The 27,028-nt window shown below is 36.6% G+C and overlaps 1 protein-coding gene across 20 annotated transcripts in view; it reads right to left on the bottom strand.

The window, feature by feature from the left end:
• Ralyl (RALY RNA binding protein like) overlaps positions 1 to 27,028 on the bottom strand; it is an 806,938-nt gene that overhangs the window by 182,444 nt on the left and 597,466 nt on the right. Inside the window, exon 1 of one of the 20 annotated variants that reach the window (XM_075971536.1) lies at positions 55 to 226. The exons of the other annotated variants lie outside the window; for them this stretch is intronic. The gene's annotated coding sequence lies outside the window, so the exon portion shown is untranslated. Of the gene's footprint in view, positions 1 to 54; positions 227 to 27,028 lie in introns of those variants that run through there. 20 annotated transcript variants of the gene reach the window in all.

Here is a 27,028-nt window from a genome sequence, read left to right as displayed (position 1 = left end):
AATTAGTTTACAAAATTATCTCTTACCCCACCCCTACATCTCATTGCTCATTACCTGATTTTGGAAACCACACATTCTAGACCTCTGAAACCCAGGTTCTTGGTGCAAAGCAGCCCGAAGAGCAAGGTGTTCTGAGTTGGGGGAGATTGGTGCTATGGGGTGGGTAGACATGTGGTTAAAGAGGATTTCAGGGAAACATGGGCAGTACCTCTGTGAGAAGCACTCTGGGCTACCAATAGTGCTGGCTGCGATTTACTAGCCATGTGAGTTTATGACCCTAGGGTTCCCTTGAGCTGCACAGAAGTGTTTGTTTCTCAGAGGGAAAAATGCACTGTTCTTGCAAATGCTAAGCACAGTTGGCCAGTACTCCATAATGCCAAGGATTTTGAGCCAAAACAAAATTAAAACAATTTTATATTGCCAAAGTAAATGACTTCCTAATCTTGTTGTTTTTCCATTCTCAGAATAAAAGCTAGTTTTAACATTTGAAATATGCCCTTAATAGTATGTTAAAATATTCACTGTTCTGAGAGTGAAACTGTAGTCTAATTTTACTGGGCAGCCACTGAATTGTGACCACTATAATGAGCCTGTGGACCTAGTTTCATAAATTAGTTCTGACACAGCACTATGGTGCATTGGCCTCTGGTTATTAGAATGCTAATGCAAAGATCACTGGCTGGCCAGATGCCCATTTGTTACCAGAGAATGCTCTGTGCTGATGGGTCTGTGTGCAAGGACAAATAAGAGTGAAAACTGGAACTTCTTCCTAATCAATTGCTAAGTTTTTTCCTTGTGTTTCATTCATTGAGATTCAAACTGATTTCTTCCCCAGGAAAAAGAGAAAAAGAACAAAAGAAATACATGCACCAAATCTTTGGTAGTTGATATATTTTTTTTTCTAGATTTTACACGAAGAATTTGTCCTTATTTTTTGAGAATTGCAAACACGAGTGCTGTATTTACATCAGTTACATGGTGGGGTTATTGGAGAAAGGAGAAGATGATTTTCCCCAAGAACAACAGACTATTTAGCAGAAGCCCCAGGAACAAGGCATGGGGAACCTCCCTTCAAGTTATTCTTCATTGTGGAGAAATACAAGATTCCCAAAACAGTACAGGCCATTGCTGTTATAGAATTTGAAGGTAAGATTCTATTGCAAAAGACACCAGGAGCTGCGTGCACAGGATTTGAAAGAACTGATCTGGAAGCCTCTTCCCTGAAGACCAGGGATGCTTTGTAAGCTTCCACGATGGAAAACAATGAACAGTGCTACCCAGTTGTATAGCCTATAATTCACAATGTCAGGCTTTGCAAGATACTACATTGCAACAACAATGGCACTTTAATCTCCACGTACCAAATCATGCTTACTTGGATTTAAAGCCCAATCAGTAAAAGGCAATTCGTACCTTTTACTGTAAAAATAATTAAGAACCTATGGCTGGTGAGATTGTAAGCCTGAAGGAAAACCCATTGCTGTCAATTGTTTCTAAACCAATATAGTTTCTAACAGTATTTTAAATAGTATCTTTATATCTGTAGATAAGTGCAGCTCTTAGCCCTTCAAAAGAAGGTTATTCTTGCTGCAGATGGAGGCTAATGCAAAAATCTACAATTGGTCAACCCCAGTTGAGATATCTAAACTGTAACTTCAATATGAAGAGTTAAAAATATATAATCAACCATTTTTTTCATTGGTCAAATAACTGTTGAATATAGAAAACATGATGTGAGCTGGGGAAAGCATTAGGTTAATTGATGTCCCCATGAGGGTGGCACAGAGTGACAATGAACAAATTGCTACCTTACACATGTTATGACTCATATAGAAGACGTCAACTTCACATTCCCTGAACACCATGCCTCCTTCTCTAGGAAAAAAAATGTGTTGCAGGGTCTCTTCTTGGCCCATGAAATAATTTCCTTCAAGATGCCAACTCTAAACTTAAATTTTCCAGAGAACCATATGTCTTAAGTATGAGAAAGACTGATTTGTTAATTAAGTTGAAAACACAAGTTTCTGTCCTTCCTTCCTTTTCCTTGTGTGCTTTTCTATCAAAGCTCCATGTGTTAAAATGCCTTCTAGTTCCCTAAAAATATTAATGACATGAAATTTGAAGCTGTGTGACTTTGGCATGAGTTTAATCAACTGTTATTGCACTCTAACGTTATTTAACAGAGAACATAGCATGTTTTCATACACGCTATAGAGCCACAAAATGGTCATAATTACAAACATAAAGTATGCGTAATTACTAAGAAATACAATTGGTTGACTATTTTCCTATTATTTTATATTTTAATTTCATAGGTAAGTTTTTGGAAGAATTATTTTAAATTCCATGAACATCTTTATTTCTACAGAGTCTGAAATTAAGGATTAAAATTAATGATAGAATTAAGTATAAAAATGAATTTAATCATTTTTATTGAGAGTAATTATTCAGAAATCAAGTTAACCAACCATGAAATTTAGATAAATGTTTTCTAGTGGTACTCCATTCAGGAATTTGACATCATTGCATCTGTGATAATCTGCTGGAGACCTGCAAAAGTGTGGCCAAAAATATATCATTTCTCCATGAACTAAGGAGGGCTCATAGGAATCCAGCACTGCTGACAGACTATTGCCAGTCATTGGCTTCTGGAAGAATAGGATGTGATCTTCTTCAATGGGGTAGCTGGTGATGGCTAATGTTTCAGTAAAAAAGTCCTCACCTATGCTCATGACAACAAGTATATTTAAACTCAATAGTGAACACACACATTTGCACCGATATATACACACACAAATATGTACATATATGTACATATATTCAGATATTCACACACTACATACACACATTCACACACACAAACAGATACAAACACACTCATACACAAACTCACATATATATTCACACATAACACACACATTCTCACACACATAAGCACACATACATACAGATACATGTATATTTAGACATGTACACATACACAAACACACAACACAAATTCAGACAACCACACAAACAAGGAAACCATCAAAGTAGGAGGGGAATTGTTTAGGAAAAAAAAAGTTTTCCTGGGAGAGAGAAGGTATTGAGAGAACATACTAAGGGCTGTGGAAAAGAAAATTTATTATACACATGAATTCAACTGTCAAAAATAAAATATAATATATTCTTATGTATTTATGAATCAATAATGAAAAATATTGTGACAATTAAGCTTATAACTATATGGATAAAAACCAGTTTGATGATGAGCTGGTTGTAGTGACACATAATGAAACCCTGTTTGAAAACAACCTTAATTTGTTTTATATCCATCAGGTACATTTAGCAGTGCTTAGTTCAGTGCATGCACTACAATTATTTGTTTTCATGCATAAATATAACCATTTAAATTAAATTCAATAGAAAATCTGGTTTTACTTGACAACATTCAAGTAAACATTTTCACACTAATAAAGCAGAGACCTCAATGTGAATGCTTCTTTTTCTTCTTACCATTTATATCTTTTCATATGTGTACTTATATATTTTCCCCTAGTTTCTTATTTATGGCTCCAATTAACTATTTATAGCACTGCAGTTGTTTTGTTGGGTATTTTAAAATGTACATACAAAACATTAAGATCAGCGTAAGATCTAAATATATTTTTCTGCAGAGTAATATACAACCCTGACAGAACACTCATTTTCATTATGTAAAAGACTGTCAGAAATGTGGCTTCCAGGTTCTATACCAGTCACAGTCAATCATAATCTGTGTTTTGACAAGATGCTAGGTGACTAAATATACATTTCAGTAGTGAAACTTTGCGCTATGACAGGTATTTTTCGCCTTCGGTTACTTGAATTTTTTGTTTGTTAGTTTATGGTTGTTTGACAGATTCCTGATGTGAGATTACCCTCTGTATGCTGTGAATACCATTGGTTAATAAAGGATTGCTTTGTATCTATAGCAGAAAAGAACTTAGCTAGGTAGGGAAAACAAAATTGAGTTCTGAGAAAAGGAGGCAGAGTAAGAGAGAAGCCATGTAGCCCCTCTGGAGAAAAATGGAACTTTACCCGGTAAGCCACAGACACATGGCAGTACACAGATTAATAGAAATGGGTTAAATTAATATGTAATAGTTAGCCAATAAGAAAATAGAGCTAATGGGCCAAGCAATGATTTAAATAATATAGTTTATGTGTGGTTATTTTGGTTCTGGGTGGCCGGAATAAACAAGTAGGCTCCTTCTAAAAGCAGCTCATTACTATAGTTTCCTGCATTTATGTAATGAATTTTAGTTACATTTTCTCCTCATTGTCTTCTTTCTTCCTCTGCCTCTTTACTGGCATCCTTCCTCCCAACAGACCCCTACTACTTTTGTATGTGGTCCATGGAATTACAACTTCTTGTCCTAGCATATGTGGGAAGTTATTCATTTCAACAAGGGCAACTCATTCATGGCTAACCTACTGAAAATAGTGACACTCTTTCCCCAACTACCTTCGATTGTCAGCATTTTCCTCTTAGAGAAAGGTGGATTGTGAGGATCCTTCTCCCACCTGCGATGTGCTGTTGAGGAGCATAGTCTTGTAAAGTGAGTTAATGAGTGTACTAGCAACCTCATATTCAGAAGGTGTCTCTTTTGCTGCATGTCTCAACAGTCTTACTAACCCTTATTTTAAAGCCTAAAATTTTAAAGCACAATAGTATTCAGAATTCTGTGGAGAAAAGAATAAAATTTTTAAAGACACTCTTGAAACTGCTTTGTGAATGAGTTATAGTAATGCAAGATTAAACCCATCTTTGAAGATTGCAATAGCTGCCACTGTGTATTTATCACCTAATACTAATGGTATGTTTAAACAGGTATACAAACCTGCATGGACCTTGTATTGTGGCCCTTGCTATTCACTTTGCTTTAAAGTTGTTAAGAAATAATATGCTATTTGCATAAGATATTACTAAAAAGAAGTATTTATCAATACTGTTAACTCTTACTTAAACAATATATTCTGTAAATGAAACACTTCTTTTGGGTTTTCAAGACAGGGTTTCTCTGTAGATTTGGAGCATGTCCTGGAACTAACTCTTATAGACCAGGCTTGCCTTGAACTCTCAGATGTCCACCTGTCTCTGCTTCCCAAGTGCTGGGATAAAAGGCGTGAACCACCACTGCCCAGCACCATTTTAATTTAAAATATGCATTACCTATAATCTATGAAATCTACTGGAAAGTGACCAATTGCAGTTTTCTATTTTAGAATAGTGTGGAGGCCCAAATATGTGAGCCTATTTCCATGTTGACCAAAGGTCAGAGAGTTGGAACTTACATCTATTTCTTCAAGGTTATTGGGTTTCTATCTCAAAGAAAGGTCCCACCTAGATTAGGTCAGAGACTTCTACTCTCTGGAAGTATCAACAGGTATGGATAATAGTCAACCTTATATTTCAGGATAGAGAAATAGATATGTTTCTAACTTAGCATAAGTCTAAGGATCCAACTAAGGTTCCAGTTCCTTTAAGGAAATAACATTGAATTCCACCCAGGGAGTTGTTGGCCTACAGAATGTTTTAGTCTCCACAGTGAGCGTGACTTGTTTTTTTCTAGCCACAGAATGTTTAACTATTGCCTCCCTCCCTTCATTGGCTGCATAGCACCTCCCAGCTCAGCCTGCTCGGGCGCTGGGACCAAACCCGAATCAGGAGGGCAAAGGGGAGGGTGGTAGCTCCTCTGTCTCCATAGCCTGCTTGCAGCAAGCAGGGTGGGCCCTTTGTTTGTGATACACCCAAGCAGCAGGGAGTTTCTATCTGGGCACAGGGAGAGACATCATTGTGGTGAGTGAGTGCTGCGGCAGCCGGAAACAGGGAACTCAGATGTTCCTCAGCCCTCCTACGCTTCCTGGTCATCCTGCAGGGGCTATACAGCCCAATACCTCCTCTCTCTTCCCATCCCATCCAGCTTACATCCAGATCCCCCCAAACCCTGTCTCCCTCCCTCCCTCCCTTCTTTGGCAGCATAGCACCTCCCAGCTCAGCCTGCTCAGGCACTGGGACCGAACCCAAATCGGGAGGGCAAAGGGGAGGGCGGTAGTTCCTCTGTCTCCATAGGCTGCCTGCAGCAAGCAGGGTGGGCCTTTGTTTGCGAGCTACCCAAGCAGCATGGAGTTTCGATCTGGGCACCAGGAGAAACATCACTGGGGAGTGACATCACTAGGAAGGTACATCAGTGGGCAAGAAGACCTGATCCTGTAAAAGAAGAACCATAGGGGAGCATTCGGAGGAAAAGATGGGCAGGCGCCAAGGCAAGAATTCACCCAACAATCTGAAAAACAACGTGAAACCACCAGAACCCAGTGACCTCACAACAGGAGGACAAGAACACCTTAATCAAGAAGAAGTAGAAAAAACTGACTTTATAAAAGTGATAGAGGCCCTTAAACAGCATATAAAAAATGTCCTTATAGAAATGGATGAGAAGTATAACAGAAAGTTTGAGGAATTGAGTAAATCAGTGAATGATACCCTAGGAAAGCAAGGAAAAACAATCAAGCAAATAATGGAAACAGTTCATGACTTGAAAACTGAAATGGAGGCAAAGAAGAAAACACAAACAGAGGGCCGGCTGGACATGGAAAATCTAGGTAAATGAATAGAGACTATAGAAACAAGCATAACCAGCAGAATACAAGAGATAGAAGAAAGAATCTCAGAGTCTGAGGATAACATAGAGAAAATAAACACACTGATCAAAGAAAACAGCAAGTCCAACAAACTCTCATCACAAAACATTCAGGAAATATGGGACACAATAAAAAGACCACCTAAGAATAATTGGAGTAGAAGAAGGAGAAGAAATGCAGCTCAGTGGTCTAGAAAATATACTTAATAAAATTATAGAAGAACACTTTCCCAACCTGAAGAAACTTGGAACTATGAAGGTTCAAGAAGCATACAGAACACCAAATAGGCTAGATCAAAAAAAAAAATCCCCTCGCCATATAATAATCAAAACACAAAATATACAGAATAAAGAAAGAATATTAAGAGCTGCAAAGGAAAAAGACCAAGTTACTTATGAAGGTAAACCTATCAGACTTACACCTGACATCTCTATGGAAACGATGAGAGAGAGAAGGTCCTGGATAGACATACTGCAAAAACTAAGAGACCATGGATGCAAGCGCAGGCTAAAAGCTTTCGTTCACTATAAATGGAGAAAATAAAATTTTCCAGGATAAAAACAAATTTAAACAATACGCAGCCACAAATCCAGCCTTACAGAGAGGAATTGAAGGAAAATCACTAACCAAGGAGTCCAACAATGACCACAATAACTCAGACATCTAGAGACCCTTCACCAGCGCAAATCAAAGAAGGGAAACACACAAACCCTATTACCAAAAAAGTGACCGGAGTTAACAACCACTGGTCATTAATATCACTTAATGTTAATGGGCTCAACTCACCTATAAAAAGGCACAGGCTAAGAGATTGGATACGAAAACAGGATCCAACATTCTGCTGTTTACAAGAAACAAACCTCAACCACAAAGACCGGCACCTACTCAGAGTAAAGGGCTGGAAAAAGGCTTATCAAGCAAATGGACCTAAGAAACAAGCAAGTGTGGCCATACTTTCTAACAAAGTTGACTTCAAACTTAAAACAATCAGAAGAGATGGAGAGGGACATTTTATACTCATAACAGAACAATTCATCAGGATGAAGTCTCAATCCTGAATATCTATGCCCCTAATATAAAAGCACCCATGTACGTAAAAGAAACATTGCTAAAACACAAGGCAGCCATCAAACCGCACACACTAATAGTAGGAGACTTCAACACTCCTCTCTCACCAATGGACAGGTCAATCAAACAGAAACCTAACAGAGAAATTAGAGAATTAATGGAGGTAATGAAGCAAATGGACTTAACAGACATCTATAGATTATTCTACCCAAACAGGAAAGAATATACTTTCTTCTCTGCAGCTCATGGAACCTTCTCGAAAATTGACCACATACTCGGTAGCAAAGCTAACTTACACAGATACAAAAAAATATCACTAACCACCTGTGTCTTATCAGATCACCATGGATTAAAGTTAGAATTCAACAACAATGCTACCCCCAGAAAGCCAACGAACTCATGGAAACTGAACAGTCAACTACTGAACCATACCTGGATTAAGGAAGAAATAAAGAAAGAAATTAAAGTCTTCCTTGAATTCAATGAAAATAAAGAAACAACATACTCAAACTTATGGGACACTATGAAAGCAGTGCTAAGAGGAAAGTTTATCGCACTAAGTGCCCACTTAAAGAAAACAGAGAAAGCACATATTGGAGACTTAAAAGCCCACCTGAAATCTCTAGAAAAAAAAGAAGCAGACTCACCTAGGAGGAGTAGAAGACTGGAAATCATCAAACTGAGGGATGCAATCAACAAAATAGAAACACGGAAAACATTCAAAGAATCAATGAAACAAAAAGCTGGTTCCTGGAGAAAATCAACAAGATTGATAAACCCCTATCCAAACTGATCAAGCATCAGAGAGAGAATACACAAATTAATAAGATCAAAAATGAAAAGGGGGACATAACCACAGACACAGAGGAAATTCAGAGAATCATTAGATCTTACTACAAAAGCCTGTATGCCACAAAACTGGAAAATGTAAAAGAAAGGGACACTTTTTAGATAAATAACATATACCAAAGTTAAACCAGCACCAGGTGAACAATCTACACAGACCTGTTGGTCGCAAAGAATTAGAAGCTGTTATCAAAAACCTCCTTACCAAAAAAAAGCCCAGGACCAGATGGTTTCAATGCGGAATTCTACCAGGACTTCCAAGAAGAGCTAATACCTATACTCCTTAATGTATTCCACAATATAGAAACAGAAGGGTCATTACCAAATTCCTTTTATGAAACTACAGTTACTCTGATTCCAAAACCACACAAAGACTGAACCAGGAAAAAGAACTACAGGCCAATCTCACTCATGAACATCGATGCAAAAATCCTCAACATAATATTGGCAAACCGAATCCAAGAACACATCCGAAAAATTATCCATTATGATCAAGTAGGCTTCATCCCAGAGATGCAGGGCTGGTTCAACATACGAAAATCTATCAATGTAATCCATCATAAAAATAAACTGAAAGAAAAAAACCATATGATCACTTCATTAGATGCTGAAAAATCATTTGACAAAATTCAACATCCCTTTATGATAAAAGTATTGGAGAGATTAGTGATACAAGGGTCATACCTAAATATAATAAAAGCTATATACAGCAAGCCAACAGCTAACATCAAAGTAAACGGAGAGAAACTCAAAGCCGTCCCGCTAAACTCAGGAACACGACTAGGCTGTCCACTCTCGCCATACCAATTCAATATAGTGCTTGAAGTTCTAGCAATAGCAATAAGACAACATAATAAGATCAACTGGATTTGAATTGGAAAGAAGTAAAACTTTCGTTATTTGCAGATAATATGATAGTGTACATAAGCGACCCCCAAAACTCTACCAAAGAACTTTTACAGCTGACAAACACCTTTAGTAATGTGGCAGGATACAAGATCAATTCCAAAATATTAGTTGCCCTCTTATACACAAAGGATATGGAAGCAGAGAGGGAAATCAGAGAAGCTTCACCAATCATAACAGCCACAAACAGCATAAAATATCTTGGGGTAAATCTAACCAAGGAAGTTAAAGATCTATTTGACAAGAACTTTAAGGCATTGAAGAAAGAAATTGAAGAGGATACCAGAAAATGGATGGACCTCCCTTGCTCTTGGATAGGGAGGATCAACATAGTAAAAATGGCAATTCTACCAAAGGCAATTTATAGATTCAATGCAATCCCCATCAAGGTCCCATCAAGATTCTTCACAGATCTTGAGAGGACAATAATCAACTTTATATGGAAAAACAAAAAACCCAGGATAGCCAAAACAATCCTATACAATAAAGGATCTGCTGGAGGCATTACCATCCCTGACTTGAAACTCTATTACAGAGCTACAGTGACAAAAACAGTGTGGTACTGGCATAAAAACAGAGAAGTCGACCAATGGAATCATATAGAAGATGCGGACTTTAACCCACAAACCTATGAACACCTCATTTTCAATAAAGGAGCTAAAAGTATACAATGGAAGAAAGAAAGCATCTTCAACAAATGGTCCTGGTACAACTGGATGTCAACCTGTAGAAGAATGAAAATAGACCCATATCTTTTACTATGCACAAAATTCAAGTCCAAATGGATTAAAGACCTCAATATCAGCCGGAACACACTGAACCTGGTAGAAGAGAAAGTGGGAATTACCCTACAACATATGGGCGCAGGAGATCGCTTCCTATGTATAACCCCAGCAGCACAGACATTCAGGGCAACATTGAATAAATGGGACCTCCTAAAACTGAGAAGCTTCTGTAAAGCAAAGGACACTGTCACTAAGATAAAAAGGCAACCTACTGACTGGGAGAAGATCTTCACCATCCCTGCAACAGACAAAGGTCTGATCTCCAAAATATATAGAGAACTCAAGAAACTAGACTTTAAAAAGATAATTAACCCAATTAAAAAAAAATGGGGCAGTGAACTGAACAGAGAATTCTCAACAGAAGAAGTTCAAATTGCCAAAAGACACTTAAGGTCTTGCTCAACCTCCTTAGCAATCAGGGAAATGCAAATCAAAACAACTTTGAGACTCTCTGAACATGGCAAACAATGAGGGCTGATGAGAAGCCAAGGACATTGGCCTGGGGTTTTGACCCTACTTCATGTTCTGGCTTTGTGGGAGCCTAGCCAGTTTGGTTGTTCATCTTCCTAGACATGGATGGAGGGGGGCAGACCTTGGACTTTCCACAGGGCAGGGAACCTTGACTGCTCTATGGACTGGAGAGGGAGGGGGAGAGGAGTTTGGGAGAGGTGGAGAAGGGTGGGAGGAGGGGGATGGAAATGGGAGGCTGGGAGGAAGCGGATACGTTTTTTTCCTTTTCTCAATAAAAAAAATAAAAGAATGTTTAACTATTGATGTAGCCCATGACCTTCAACTGGTCTGTTAATTTCCTTATATCATATTAATGCTGTTGTTTGACTTATACCTACCTTTTGAGGTCAGGAGTATATGAAACAACTGGAAAGTAAATGCAGGTAAATTCAGTATTCACTGGAATTCCCTACCAGTATATTCCTTTTTCTTTTTAATACACACGCCTTCATATTCTTTACTAATATTTGTAAATCCCCATTCCTTTAACCTGACAAGAGGTGTTTTTATCAAGGCTTGTCCCCAACAGAATAGATCATTTTTATCTTGTTAATTTCATGTGTAAACAAGAAAAATCATTAAATTAAACCTTAAACAATCAACTAATTAATGACTTGAGATGGGGTTCCAGGTTTTACAGATTTTCTTTTCATTTCTTGTCTTCTTTACTCTTTCTCCAAAATGTTGTGATTATAAGCTTGTGCTGGCAATTCTTATTCAGAATTTCAGGAGATGGCTAGAATTTAAAGAGCCCTTCATGCTAAGAAAAGGGCAACCCACTGACTGGGAGAAGATCTTCACCAACCCTGCAACTGACAAAGGTCTGATCTCCAAAATATATAAAGAACTCAAGAAACTAGACCGTAAAATGCTAATCAACCCAATTATAAAATAGGGTACTGAGCTGAACAGAGAATTCTCAACAGAAGAAGTTCAAATGGCCAAAAGACACTTAGAGTCATGCGCAACTTCCTTAGCGATCAGGGAAATGCAAATCAAGACAACTTTAAGATACCATCTTACACCTGTCAAAATGGCTAAAATAAAAAACACCAATGATAGCCTTTGCTGGAGAAGTTGTGCAGAAAGGGGTACACTCATCCATTGCTGGTGGGAATGCAAACTTGTGCAACCACTTTCGAAAGCAGTATGGAGGTTTCTCAGGCAAATTCGGGATCAACTTACCCCTGGACCCAGCAATACCACTCTTGAGAATATACCCAAGAGAGGCCCTATCATACAACAAAAGTATATGCTCAATTATGTTCATAGCAGAATTGTTTGTAATAGCTAGAACCTGGAAACAACCTAGATGCCCTTCAATGGAAGAATGGATGAAGAAAGTATGGAATATATACATATACTCTAATATATACATATTAGAGTTTTTTACTACTCAGCAGTAAAAAACAAGGACTTCTTGAATTTTGCATACAAATGGATGGAAATAGGAAATGCTATCCTGAGTGAAGTAAGCCAGACCCAAAAAGAGGAACATGTGGTGTACTCACTCATATTTGGTTTCTAGCCATAAATAAAGGACATTGAGCCTATAATTAGTGATCCTAGAGAAGCTAAATAAGGAGAACCCAAAGAAAAACATATAGGCATACTCCTGAATATTAACCTTCATCAGGTGATGAAAGGCGACAGAATCAGAGACCCACATTGGAGCACAGGACATAAATCTCAAGGGCCAAATCAGGAACAGAAGGAGAGCGAGCACGAGCAAGTAACTCAGGATCGCAAGGGGTGCACCCACACGCTGAGACAATGGGGATGTTCTATTGTGAACTTACCAAGGCCAGCTGGCCTGGGTCTGAAAAGCCTGGGATAAAACCAGACTTGCTGAACATAGCAGACAATGAGGACTACTGAGAACTCAAGAACAATGGCAATGAGTTTTTGGTCCTACTGCACGTACTGGCTTTGTGGGAGCCTAGGCAGTTTGGATGCTCACCTTACTAGACCTGGATAGGGGTGGGTGGTCCTTGGACTTCCCGCCGGGCAGGGAACCCTGATTGCTCTTTGGGCTGACAAGGGAGGGGTACTTGATTGGGAGAGGGCGAGGGAAATGGGAGGCGGTGACGGGGAAGAGACAGAAATCTTTAATAAATAAATAAATTAATTAATTAATTAAATAATATAAACCTAAAAGAGCCAAGAGGAAGAAATATGAGTATTTCCTCAAGGCAGGACAGGAATGTGTACAATACATCTCAAAAATAAAGAGCCACACTAAAGTAAGGATAAGGACATGCAAGATTCAATTGTATAATATTTACCAACATGCTGCTGAATCAAACATGGAGATCTCAACATGTTCCTCTCCGTGTCCATACCACATGGTTAGCTACTTCTTCCTTCTTACCATCATTCCCATAATGATAAAGGATTATAGAACATGGTCTTCACTGTATTTTAGGCAATTGTTTCTCCACTGCTTTATTATTCTCCATGATCATCCTTGAATCAATTACTTTCTCTTCAGTGTTCTATTGCTGTTATTTCCACACTCATATGAGTGCCAATTGTTAATTCTGTCTACTCCTCCTTTAATCCCCTGATTTAATCTTTATAATTAAAAGTATTATATAATTATATCAATTATAATTTAAAGACTGTCCTAATGCAGGGTCATATGTTATATTTACTGTCATTTGTTTATTGTTATGACATCTGCCTCCTGCCCAAAGGAGGATAGAGATTTTTGACTTATTCATACATATTTTTAAAAGTATCTAGATTTCATCACCAGTACCTATAATATTTGGTTTGTATAAGTGCAGGGGTTAAGCTTGTGAACAGGTGAATCAGAGAATATAAGAGTATTATATGAGCTTCTGTAGCAACACAGCTGAGTAATGAACCAGGTTAGGAGTAGGAAAGTTTTTGAGATTTAGCATCTAAATTGAATATTTTCTTGAGAAGAAAATGCTTTTTAACTGAAATTATTAAAATTACCTAGTTTTGAATATTAATTATTGAATCAATAACATTGCAAGTCTTTAATTCTATAAGATAAACTGAAAATTAGTAAAATACTTTCCATTTAGGCAACATTAATAGAAACATTGATAGATTAGTTAAATATTCACAGTTGTACAATTGAGTAATTCTGTGTTTTAATTATTTTTAGTTTGAAAACTTGTTTTATATACTGTATGGGGGTTTTGTTTGTTTGATTTTGAGCCAGAGTATTAATGTGCAGTCCTAGTTGATCTGGAACTCCCATATGTGTCACAGGGGCTTCAAACTCATAGAGATCTACTTTCCTCTGCCTCCTAAGTACTGAGATTAAAGGCATTATTTTTCTTATTTGTAGTTTATATAAAGTCTATCAAATATTTTAATATATTTATTATTAATTTTCTTGATACTGTTGAAACTTGCAAATGATTCTGAGTATAATGACATTTTTAATTAAAAGAAAAATACTTCCACTAATAGATGGTGAGTCAAATTTTAAAGTAAGAGTTTCATTTTGAATTTTACATTGAAACATGCAAGTATTTCTGTCCAAATGTTGTATTGGGTTATGTTTTGACCGGTTTTCACAGAGACCACTCCTTTTTCAATGAGATAAAATTTAGTAAAATTGTCTGAACATTCTTCTCTCTTGGAAACTGTCAGTGCCTCATAATCATCAGCATTGACAGCTTCCCTTTTCTCTGCTGTTGAAGAAATCTAATTGCAAGTGGGCTGAAGTAAAAGGTTTTTCCTTTCCATTAAAGAGATTTTTTTTAAAAAGTATTAATAACACAATACACATCAAGAATCCACAACCAGGTTATATTACACGAGAAAGAAATCTATTTTAAACAAAAAAGAAAAAAATTACAATCAATAAAATATCCATTATAAGTAAAGAGAATATATAGATGGATTAATCATTTTAAGAGATTAGTTTGGTCATGAATTTAATAAAAAAATTAAAGGCATAATAAACTTAAAAATGAAATTGTAAAAAATAACTCACATAATTTGGAATTTTCATTGTTTGATTTTTATTTCTGTAGCAAAATATTCCTCTTTTCCTTTATGAGATTTTTCTTAGTTATGAATACTTTCTTTTAAAGAGTAGAAAGCAGACAAACTGGCTCTGCAGCTCAGATACATGCCGTCACGTCTGCCATTCTCAGGACCCACATGGTCAAAGGAAAGAATTCACTCTCTGTGGTTCTTTGAAAGAAAATGTCCTCCATATTCTCACAGGGAGTAGTAAATTAAGAGGTGTGGCCATGCTAAAGAAAGTGTGACTGTGTAGAAGGAGCTGCAGGCAGGCCTGTTTTTCGTCCTGTCCGGCTCCCGCATGGTTAGCTTATGACCCGAAATAATTACACAGAAACTGTATTCATTTAAACACTGCCTGGCCCATTAGCTCTAGCCTCTTACTGGCTAACTCTCATATCTTGCTTTAACCCATATCTAGTAATCTGTGTAGACCACAAGGTGGTGACTTACCAGGAAGATTCTAGCCTACATCCATCTTGGGTCGGAGCTTCATAGCATCTGGCTGAGGTGTCTCACCTCACTTCCTTCTACCCAGCATTCTGCTCTGTCTACTCCACCCACCTAAGGGCTGGCCTATCAAATGGTCCAAGGCAGTTTCCTTTATTGATTAACCAATGAAACAACAGATTGACAAATGACCTTCCCACATCATTTCCCTTTTTTCTGTTTAAACAAAAAGGAAAGGCTTTCACTTTAACATAGTAAAATTACATATAAGAAAACATTTATCAAGTAAGAATTACAGTTTCAATATTTATATCTATTTTACCTTCTCAAACTTTAAATGGATAAGAAGCCCTGCTCACTGGCGTGGAGCCGGGCACACAGTTTTATCCGGTAAAGCAAATGATTAGAGGTCTTGTGGCTGGGAGCTGGGCAGCAGGAATGCAGCCTGCAGCTCCTTCTACATGGCTGTTTTAGAGGAAGTGTGTCATGGTTGGTGGACTTTAAGACTTTAGATGCTCCAGCCAGGCTTAGTGTGACTGCACTTTCCAGTTGACTGTAGGTCCAGATGTAAACTCTCAGCTACCTCTCCAGCATTTTCTCTGTCTGCATGCCATGTGCTACCATGCCATCATGACAATGGACTAATGTTGTGTGAGGCTGTGGCTTTCTGGGTAAAGTTCCAGTGTCTCACCCCAGTGGGGCTATATGGCTTCTCCTGACTCAGCCTTTTTTCTCCAAGCATTCAATCTAGTTTTCCTCACCTACCTCTATTCTGCCCACATGGGCTCAAAACAGTCCTTTATCAACCAGTGGTATTCACATCAGACTAAACTTTTGAAGTGAAAACCAGCCACAGTTAAATGTCTTCCCTTATAAGAGTTGCCTTGGTCATGGTGTCTCTTCACCACAGTAGAAATCCTAACTAAGACACTGCCTAAAGTTGTCTTTTAACATCCCTAGATACATTCACAAATATTTGTAACACAAACACATACACACACAAACACACAAATAAATAATGAGTGAAAAACAATGCAATACAAATTTTTAGAAACTTAGATCTTTGTCCTTCATATGGACATTTTTCATTTAAGGTTTTCAAGTAATTTCTAGCCAAATGAACCTACATTTAAATTATTCTTCAGGTTTTTTTTCAAAAAAAAAATAAAAACCCAACATTTCAAATAGTCAATTCAACCCATTCTTAGAATTTTAATTGTTTTTGTGTAGCATTTATACAAACTATTGATAAATGTGATTCAGGACAATGTATATGCATTTGTAGAGTATCAGAGTCTATGGACACAATTATGAATATCCATATTCTACTTACAACTGAGTCCAAAAACATGCCTATTCTGTAGCTTCCCTAAGTCACTAAGGCAGTTTTACCACCATGCTGTCTTTCACCATGGTAAATAATCATATTATTTTTGAAAAGTAATCCCATGATTTTTTTTATCACAAATGTTGAATTTAGAAAATGTGTAAAACCATCAATTTTGTAAATTTCACCTTGTCTCTAAAAACCCTAGAAATTCTTAATATTTAAAGAAATATATTATGTACAGAATTACATTGGCTTATGACCTATTAGAGATTCTATCATTGCTATCTAAAGTCTTTTATGGTAATTATTATAGACAAGAACTGCCCATGCAACAGGAAAGCTGTGGAAAATGTGGTTTGCTAAATACTTCATGTCCTTATCATTACCTGTCTTAGAGGACCTAAAGGAGATCCCTAAACAAATGTTCAGAGTATAGTTATAATGCAATATTGCTCATCAGTGAACAAAACATAAAAGAAAACTATAATAGATCTAAATTGGTTTAATAGAAGATACTCTATAAGATCAATTTTTGGTAAGGACAGTCTTGTCTATAGAGCGAATTCCAGGACAGGCTCCAAAACTACAGAGAAACACTGTCTCAACAAACAAACAAAAATAAAAACAATCCCCACCCCCCAGAAAAAGGAATGGGAAGGATGGGCAAAGAAAGGGTTGTATGCTCTCTTGGGTGGTGGATGAGCTGACAGCAAGTTTTCACAGTTACCCCATGGCCTTTTGAGAAAAAGGCTGTAAAGGCAGTGGTAGAGACCTGGTCCCCAAACAGAAGGAGAGCAGCAGCTGGTGACATGACCAGATTCCTCATTTTGTCTTTTAATCATTGTGCACAAATTTTGATATAAGCAAAAAGTAACACAAACCCAGAATTCCCTCTCTATGACATGAAAAATAAATTTATATATCTACATACATTATATATACAGATACATATTTATAATCTATGCAACATTAGTTTTTTTTAGTGTGCTTGATAGAACACAGCAAGAGAATAATTTTCCCAAAACCTCAGAACAGAGCCCAGACTAGAACTGGTTTTCTTACTGCAGTGGTACTTTCTTTCAACTACAACAATTCTACCCATGTAGAAAGAATTTTAGTTGTAACCCTTGGCAGTGGTGAATGGTTGAGTGTGAAAAGCAGGTATATTTATCTCCATTGGTTCAGAAGCAAAAGGGCAGGGAGCCTGCAGCCTGAATTAGTGATGATTAACTTAAGTAAAAGTTCAGATGGACCGTGAACCAGAGAGAGGGCAAGGGGCATGTGTGAATATGAATGAGCACAAGTGTGAAAAATGTCTAATGAATATGTGTACTACTATACATAGGTCACGTTTACAGAGACTCAGAACCTGCTAGAGATTTATTACTGTGCAGTAAAATACAGATTTTTGGTTATTGAAAATATACAATCATTATCTCTAATGAAGGTCTTACACAGATCTGAACTACAGAGAGAAAGCTACTAAGTATAGTCTGTCCCAATTGTATGAAGGATGTACATATTTCTCTAAGGCGCCAGATTCTTAACGTGTTCATAGTTGAAAATTTCTTGGTTCTTAAACTATCAACTTCCAGTCGGTAGGAGTACGGTTCTAGCAACACTGTGCAGATTGAGGTATGTGGGCACCACCCTCCATTATGTTCCAGCACACTGCAAAGAAAGATTGCCTGTGCACAGCCTTATGTGAATACCAGTCAGTTTTTGGTTGTTTATTATAACTAATACAATGTAAACATGCCAAAACAGTGATGATTTTTAGAAAAAACTGTTTTTTTCATTTCAGACCAAATTATGAATCACAGTTGAGAAATGAGGCCACTGTTATTTCACCAAAGACTGGGTATCTATGAAGTTTTGAGATGGAACTTTAAGGCTTCTCACACAGCCCTTTACCTGTTGCAAGCAGTACTTTAAAGTGACAAGTTCGAATTTCAGTTTTCAGAACTTCTGGAATATTTTATAACTACCATATAACTATTATATCCACAGTTGGTTGACCCATCAGATCAAGAAACTGTAGATACTTAGGGCTCAGTGCATTGCATAGCCACTGATTACTGTACCACTTTAAAATATATGCTTGCAAATTATGTCACACTTGTGATAGACAGAGCAGTTCTCTGGAGAACTGTAGTTTTGTACTTAGGAGTATATTACATTATGTAGCAAAGGGAAATTATGGAACTAGTCTGAGTTGTTGAGATAGACTTAAAAGTAATAACAAAAGCTATAAGTTGGGAAGAGGGAATTAAAGGTCAGAGTACCACTATTGGTTTTGGTGTTCTGAGAAGGGGCCCACTCTTGAAGAAATTTCAGGAAATTCTAGAAACATAAAGAGATAAGAAAGTACACTCTCCCTTCTGTCTCTTCAAAACAATGTAGTCCTAAAAGCAGGTTCATTTCTCATTAGAGAAATACCTTGTTGTCCCACTCTCATCTGTAGTACTGTGAAATGATGAAACCATGCTCAAAAAGAAGATTATGTTATTCTTAATTATATGTCTGTGTGTGTGTCTGTGTGTGTTTGTGCATGTGTGTGTAGTGCCCACAGAGATCCAAAGAAGGAAGGTGTCAGATACCCTGGAGGTGAAATTAGAGGTACTGTGAGCTTTACTTCTATGTAAGCACTGGAATATTAACTCAGGATCTCTGGAAGAGAAAAAAAGAATTCTTAATGACTAAGTTACATCTCCTGCCAACATACATAATATTTAAGTAACTAAACTCATGATCATTTGCTACAGAAGCAAGAGGAATCTATGCCTTATCTTCAAGAAAAATGTGATTCACAAATGCCAAAATGTTGGCTGGAATCAACTATTCTTTACAGATGGATATAATAGAACAGAAAATAGGGTACCTTGTCTTAGATGGTAAGAAAATACAGAGACTTATGTAGGGTGTTCTGTTTACCTTGGGATTTTTTGTTCATGTAAGGGAGCTAGATTTTCTATGAAGTAACATGGTAAATAAAAATTAAGGAAGAAGAGAGAAAATCACCACTTTGCCAAACCTTTCTGAAGTTGAATCTCCATCTATAATTGAGAGCACACTTGCAGGAGCTAAAGAAGAACCTATGAAGTAAATGCTGTCTTCAGAATCCTTGCCGACAATGTAGGTGGAATAATAAATATTGGGCCCATTTATGCTCTGTGCTCTGGGATAACTTGTTATGCACCAATAGACAACTAATAGAATGGGTCCTAAAGTTTTTATTAACTTTCTAAACACAAATCTGCCTCCAAAGCAAAAACAGCTCATTAGAAGAGTGTTACTCTTTTTCTACATCTAAAGTCTCCTGTGGAGGTGCACATTCCTTTGGAAAGTCATGAGAAAGTCTTCCCTTATTTTAGTACAACAATACATGCTGACATTTCTATAAATATGATTTAGTCAGCATTTATTCAAAGTGGAATTAAAATCTCACTGTTAAGAATAAAGTTTCTCAAAGATATATTCTTCCCTTTTTGCACATATTTAAGTGGATATAAACTGTCAAAAGGTTGAGATAAATAAAGGTGATTGAATTTTAATTTCCTTCTCTTCTGTGCTTTCTTATATGTTGTTTTCCCCTGGAAGCTTATAACATAACAAAGCATGATTGAAACTGGAGTTAAGCAATAAGTTTTCTCCTTTGAGAATATTCTCCAATGAACATGTAGAAGACTAAAAATAGACTTAGATCTATCACCATGCGCAAAACTTAGGTCTAATAAATCAAAGACCTCAACATAAAGCCAGCCATACTGAATCTTATAGAAGAGACAGTGGGAAGTACACTTGAATGCATTGGTACATGAGACCACTTTCTAAATATAACACCAGCAGCACAGACATTGACAGAAACAATTAATAAATTGGACCTCTTGAAACTGAAAAGCTTCTGTAAAGCAAAAGACACAGTCAACAAGACAAAGTGACAGCCTACAGAATGAGTAAAGGTCTTTACTAACCCTACATCAGACAGAGGGCTGATCTCCAAAATATACAAAGAACTCAAGAAATTGGTCATCAAAAGAACAAATAATCCAATAAAAAAATGGAGTACAGACCTAAACAGAGAACTCTCAACAGAGGAATCTAAAATGGCTGAAAGACACTTAGGGATATGTTCAACATACTTAGTCATCAGAGAAATGCAAATCAAAACGACTCTGAGATTCTATCTTACACTTGTAAGAATGACCAAGATAAAAAAACACTGATGAAAACTTATGATGGAGAGCTTGTTGGGTAAACGTAACACTCCTGCATTGCTGGTGGGAATGCAAAATGGTCCAGACTCTTTGAATGTCAGTGTGGCAATTTCTCAGAAAATTAGAAAACAACCTTCTTCAAGACACAGTAATACAACTTTTGGGTACATATGCAAAGGATGCTCAATCATGCCACAAAGACATGTGCTCAGCTATTTTCAGAGTAGCATTGTCATAATCAGAAACTGTAAACAACCTGAATGCCCTTTGACCAAAGAATGGATAAGGAAAATGTGGTACATTTACACAATTTACACAGCAGAAAAAATAACGACATCTTGAATTTTGCAGGAAAATTGATGGATCTAGAAAACATTATTTTGAGTGAGGTAACCAAGATATAGAAAGACAATTATCACATGCACTCACTCATAAGTGTTTTTTAAACATAAAGCAAAGGAAGCCCACCCACAAATAAGAATCCAAGAGAACCTAGACAACAATCATGACCCTAAGGGAGACATACATAGATCTAATCTACATGGGAATTAGAAAAAGACAAGATCTACTGAATAAATTTGGAGCATGGGGACCTTGGGAGGTGGTTGAAGAGGAGGGGAGAGGTAGGGAAGGGACCAGAGAAAAATGTAGAGCTCAATAAAAAAAATATTAAACATATTGTTATTTAATATAAACATATTAAATAAAACATAGTATTATGCCACAGGTTGAATTGGTTATAAAACCAATTTTTGATTTTAATTTCTAATAGAATTCTTTTGTGATGATAGTTATTTTTGGCTAAACAAATGTATATGATCCACTCTATATCACATGGCCTTCTCCTAATTTCTAAATAATTCTATCAATATTCTGACTGAAAAATCAATACTTCCAGTCTTTTAAATGCAATTTTATTAGACTTTTACTTCTGTCCAGCTGAAATGTTGCTCTCTTTATAATTATCCCCTCCACGGAGATACATAGAGGAGACATAAAGATTGCACTTGGCGACAGAGGTTATCCTATAAAAGTGAATCAAATTCTGTTTCCAAACATTGCCATTAAGAAAGCTGTGTTATGTTTTCTGTTTTTTTCTTTTTGTTTTTTTTTTTGTTTTGTTTTGTTTTGTAGTCTTTTGTCAAGACATCATTTCTCTGTGTAACAGCACTAGCTGTCCTAGAACTAGCTTTGTAGACCAGGCTGGCCTTGAACTCACAGAGATCTTCCTTCCTCTGCCTTCTGAGCACTAGGATTAAAGCTTTATCACCAGCACCCAGTGATAAAGCTGTGTTTTTATTGAAAGATGTTTTAATTATTTTTCTCTGTGAAATGAGTTCTAATTTATACCTTTTGAAATGGACTGTTTTTAGATTAACTTATCTATAATATTGTGAATGTGCATATGTGTGCATGAGTGTTTGTGTGTGTGTGTGTGTGTGTGTGTGTGTGTGTGTGTGTGTGTGTGTGTGTGTGTGATAAAGCATATGCCAAGCCATGGATGTGGAGGTCAGACAACAGCCTGCAGGAGTTAGTTTTATCCTTTTACCATGTGAGTACTAGGGTAGAACTAAGATCATCACCAAATGTCTTGACCAATTTTGTATATCCTTTGAAATTAACTCTTAGAGAGAGTTTATTGGATCACACACTTTTAATGTGGAATGGCATCTATTACAATGGTGATATTTGTGTAACAATCCTCCTGAGTTTAACTAGAAGCAGAAAACAGTATTAAAGACTGTCAAAAATATTTTTAAATCTTAGTCATACTAATAAATAAACTAGTTTCATATTTTCTACATGGAAGAATACTGATTTCTGCTTTGCAGAAGCATTTAATTCAAATACTAATTTCTCAGTCAGAATCTCATTTTTTATTTTTGTTTTATAGAGAGGAGCTCACTTTCCAGTTCAGGCTGTCTTCAAAATCCCTTGCTCCTTTCTCTCAGCCAAGCAAGTGCTGGAACATTGGAGGTAGTGACCACACCTACACCCTCTTCTCCTTGTTGCTGTGCCATTGTGTATGTGATCACTGTTACTGAATAGAGTGGCTTGAGAGAACATCAAGGCAACTTCAGTAAGAAGACCTTTGTTTACACATATAGTTCCTAGCTTGAGTAAGGCATTAGCAAAGAAGAAAAATATCTCACCTTCTAAAAAGGAGTACGGCAATTGTTTTACTCACACAGTAACCAGAACATACTTCCACTGTGTATGCAAAATGTTCTTATCTACAAATCAATTAGTTCTGTTAATGAAAATGTAAAACAGCATCTTAAAATTCAATCTTTTATAAGGTCTTTGCCTCACATATAGAGTTTAAATAATAAATCATGACAAATATTATCAACATTGTAAATATTAAAATATGAATACAACTAATTAGGTGTAACTTCTTCCTCTGAGCAACACTCCAGGATCAGCAGTAGACATTGAATGAATCATCATGCTAACAGCTTCACTGGAGGATGTACACCAGTGCTACTTGCAGGCTTAAAAATATGCACATAAAATAGCATGGTGTCATAGACATTAATTATTGCAAAAGTGAAATTCAAATCCAGCATAGCAAGTATGTTCCAATTATAAATGTAGTTTGCAAAGAGGACTTAATGCAAATGGAAACCTGAATTTCTGTTCAAGGTAAATAATGCAGAACTCAACTTCAGGGCTGTTGTGGGGCTATTTCAGGTACACTTCCACTGTGCTTTGCAGGACTTGGGTGTGCCTCACTCAGAACCTCTTGTTCTCATTGCCTTGATCTATGATTTGATCCTTTGATCCTTTGTCTTCCTTTTGATGATTGTTTAGAAATGCCATTATTTATTAATTGATGCATTTTGCTTATATTATTGTTTCATTGAAATTAATCCCCTCAATACATTTCATCAAGTCCATAAATTCTACATGGGAAGATATAGAACTGAGCATCTTAGAATCATTAAACTCAAATTCAAATTCTCCATTTTACTTTCATACTTTTCTATGAAGTAAGAGCTCACTTTACAGCTCAAGTATTCTTAAATTTACTTGTGCTCTGTGTTTCAACCTAGCAAGCACTGGGATATTAGGCATGAACCACCACACTGTGTCTCAAATTGTATTGTTTGTTTTGCTTTAGGGCAGTGGATGGATGTTATGAAGATGACAAGTGGCATATTGTATTGGTTCATTTAACTTTATTTTATAATTTATGGATCTATGACTACTCTGATACATTTAGAAATATTGTATACTCCCCATATTTAAATGGTAATAAACTCTGTGAGCCTTTTTGGCAAAGCCTAGAATGACCAAAACTGCATATGATTTAAAACTGTCTTCAGAACTTTTAGCTTAATGGAGGTGAGGAATATCAACAACACACAGTAAAACCTTTTCAAAGACTATGACAGGTTATTTTTATAGTACTTGTTAAGTAAGAAAACATTTACAATGAAGAATGCTTACACTTAATGTATTAAAAACTTAATCACAATTCAACAGATCTAGACTCTTCCTGGGTTTTATTATGATTATGTACACCTTTGACTACTTTTCAACTAATGTACAAGTATGTGGTTTCACTTTAGGAAGTAACATAATACTAGTGATATTTTCCAATCTCTCAAAGATGCATTTTTATGTAGACGAAAGACTTACATACATTTGGTGATGTACAATTCAATAATTCAGTCAAAAATGACACCAATTTTACATAGGAAATTCATTACCATTTTCTCTAGTATTACAAGACAAAGTAAAAGTCTGTTTTATTAATGTCTATAGCATTTGCTTGGCATTTGAACAGACTGATACAGTAAGCATAACCAGAAGGGATTGAGATTACAGTAGGAGTTGCATATCCATGATGTGACTTGAGAAGAAACTTTTCCTGGTAGCTTGTTATTCTTGAGTGTAACAGTTGCAGCAAAGTCTGTACTTGGTTTAACAATGATTTTCATATGATGTCTGTGAACAAAGCCACTGACTAGATTTTTGAGATTACAAAGAGCTGTGATTGCCCTATTATCTGACTGTTTCCATCTTTGATTTTTATACATTCTCTGAGGCCTTGAAGACCGGTGGGCAGGTATGTGCTGAAGAAATATCTGTGAACTTTACATCCTGATCTGCATGCAGGAAGGAGAGAGAGAGAGACAGACAGATAGACTGGCCCTTGTGTTGGCTTTTGAAACCATGGAGGCCACCCACCAGTGCTATACACTTTCCCACAATGTCACAGCTCTTATTTCTTCCCTAAATCATACATCAAATTACACCAAATAGGGATTAGATATTCAAATTTATGAGCCTGTGGGACCATTCTCATTCAAACCACCACATCAGTCAAGCTAATTAGATGAAGAGAAGTAGGGCTATTCCCTGAGATCTCTGTGAACCAATACTTGGGCATTCCTAGCAGCCAGCAGGGAGCTTGCCTGCTAGACCACAATTCACCCCACCCCCAACTCACCATTGCCAACCCAAGGAAGCTAACTACACCCACAAAACACAGGCAACAGATAATGCCCCACCAGCAAAATCAAAAGAAGGGAAACACACAAACACTACTACTAAAAAATAACAGGAATTAAGAAACACTTGTCTTTAATAACTGTTATTTTCAATGGACCAATTCACCTATAAAAAGACACAGTCTAAGATAATGGATATGAAATCAGGATCTAGCCTTCTGCTGTATACAAGAAACATACCTCAACCTCAAAGACAGACACTACCTCAGAGTAAAGGGTTGGTAAAAGGTTTTCCAAACAAATGGACCTAAAAAACAAGCAGGTGTGGCTATTCTAATATCTAATAAAATGATTTCAAACTAAAACCAATCAGAAGAGATGGAGAAGGATATTTTATACTCATAAAAGGAACAATTAATCAGGATGAAGTCCCAATCCTGAATATCTATGCCCTTGATTAATGAACACCCACATATGTAAAAGAAATATTACTAAAACTTGAATCACACATCAAACCCCAACACTCTAGGGGTAAAAGATTTCAATATTCCACTCTCAACAATGGACAGGTCAAAGAGACTGAAACTTAACAGAGAAATAAGAGAACTAAGAGATGTAATGAATCAAATGGACTTAACAGACATCCATAGAACATTTCACCCAAACAAAAAAGAATATACCTTCTTTTCAACTTCACAAGAAACCTTCTCTAAAATTGATCATATACTCAGTAACAAAGCAAACACCCACAGATACAATAAATTGGAGTAATCCACTGTGTCTTATTAGATCACCATGGAGTAAATTTAAAATTCAACAACAATACTACTCCAAGAAAACCTACAAACTCATGGGAACTGAAGAGTCAACTACTGAACCACTCCTGGGTCAAGCAAGAAATAAACAAAGAAATTAAAATCTTCCTTGAATTCAATGAAAATGAAGTCACAACATATCCAAGCCTATTGCACACTATTAAAGCAGTGCTAAGAGGAAAGTTCATAGCACTAAGTGTCCACACAAGGAAAATGGAGAAAGCTCATATCAATGACCCAACTGCATGCCTGAAAGCTCTAGAAGAAGAAGAAAAAGAAGAAGAAGAAGAAGAAGAAGAAGAAGAAGAAGAAGAAGAAGAAGAAGAAGAAGCACCCCAAACGAAAAGAAGACAGGAAATAATCAACTTGAGGGGTGGAATCAACAAAATAGAATCACAGAAAACCATACAAAGAATCGATGAAACAAAGAGCTGGTTCTTTGAGAAAATCAACAAGATCAACAAACCCTATCCAAACTAATCAAAAAGCAGAAAAAGAACATCTAAATTAACAAAAACATAAATGAAAAGGGGAACATAACAATGGACACTGAGGAAATTCAGAGTATTATTAGGTCATACTACAAAAATCTGTACTCCAAAACACTGGAAAATATAAAAGAAATGGACAATTTTTTGGTAGATACCATCTACCAAAACTAAATCAAGATCAGGTAAGAAATTTAAATAGACCTATAAACCATGAGGAGATAGAAGCTACCATCAAAAACCTCCCAACCAAAAAAAAAGCCCAGTGCTGGAGGGTTTTAGTGCTGAATTCAACCAGAACATTCAAGAAGAACTAGTAGCTGTACTCCTCAAATTGTTCCACATAATAGAAACAGAAGGCTCACTGCCAAACTCTTTTTATGGAGCTACAGTTACCCTGATACCAAAACCACACAAAGACTCAAACAAAGAGACTTACAGAGCAATCTCACTTATGAACATGGATGCAAAAATTC

This window comes from Microtus pennsylvanicus, chromosome 5, assembly GCF_037038515.1.
Source record: "Microtus pennsylvanicus isolate mMicPen1 chromosome 5, mMicPen1.hap1, whole genome shotgun sequence".
In the NCBI taxonomy this organism is placed as follows: domain Eukaryota; kingdom Metazoa; phylum Chordata; class Mammalia; order Rodentia; family Cricetidae; genus Microtus; species Microtus pennsylvanicus.
Note: the sequence above shows the minus strand (reverse complement) of the source record. Positions and strands in the feature narration are given on the sequence as shown.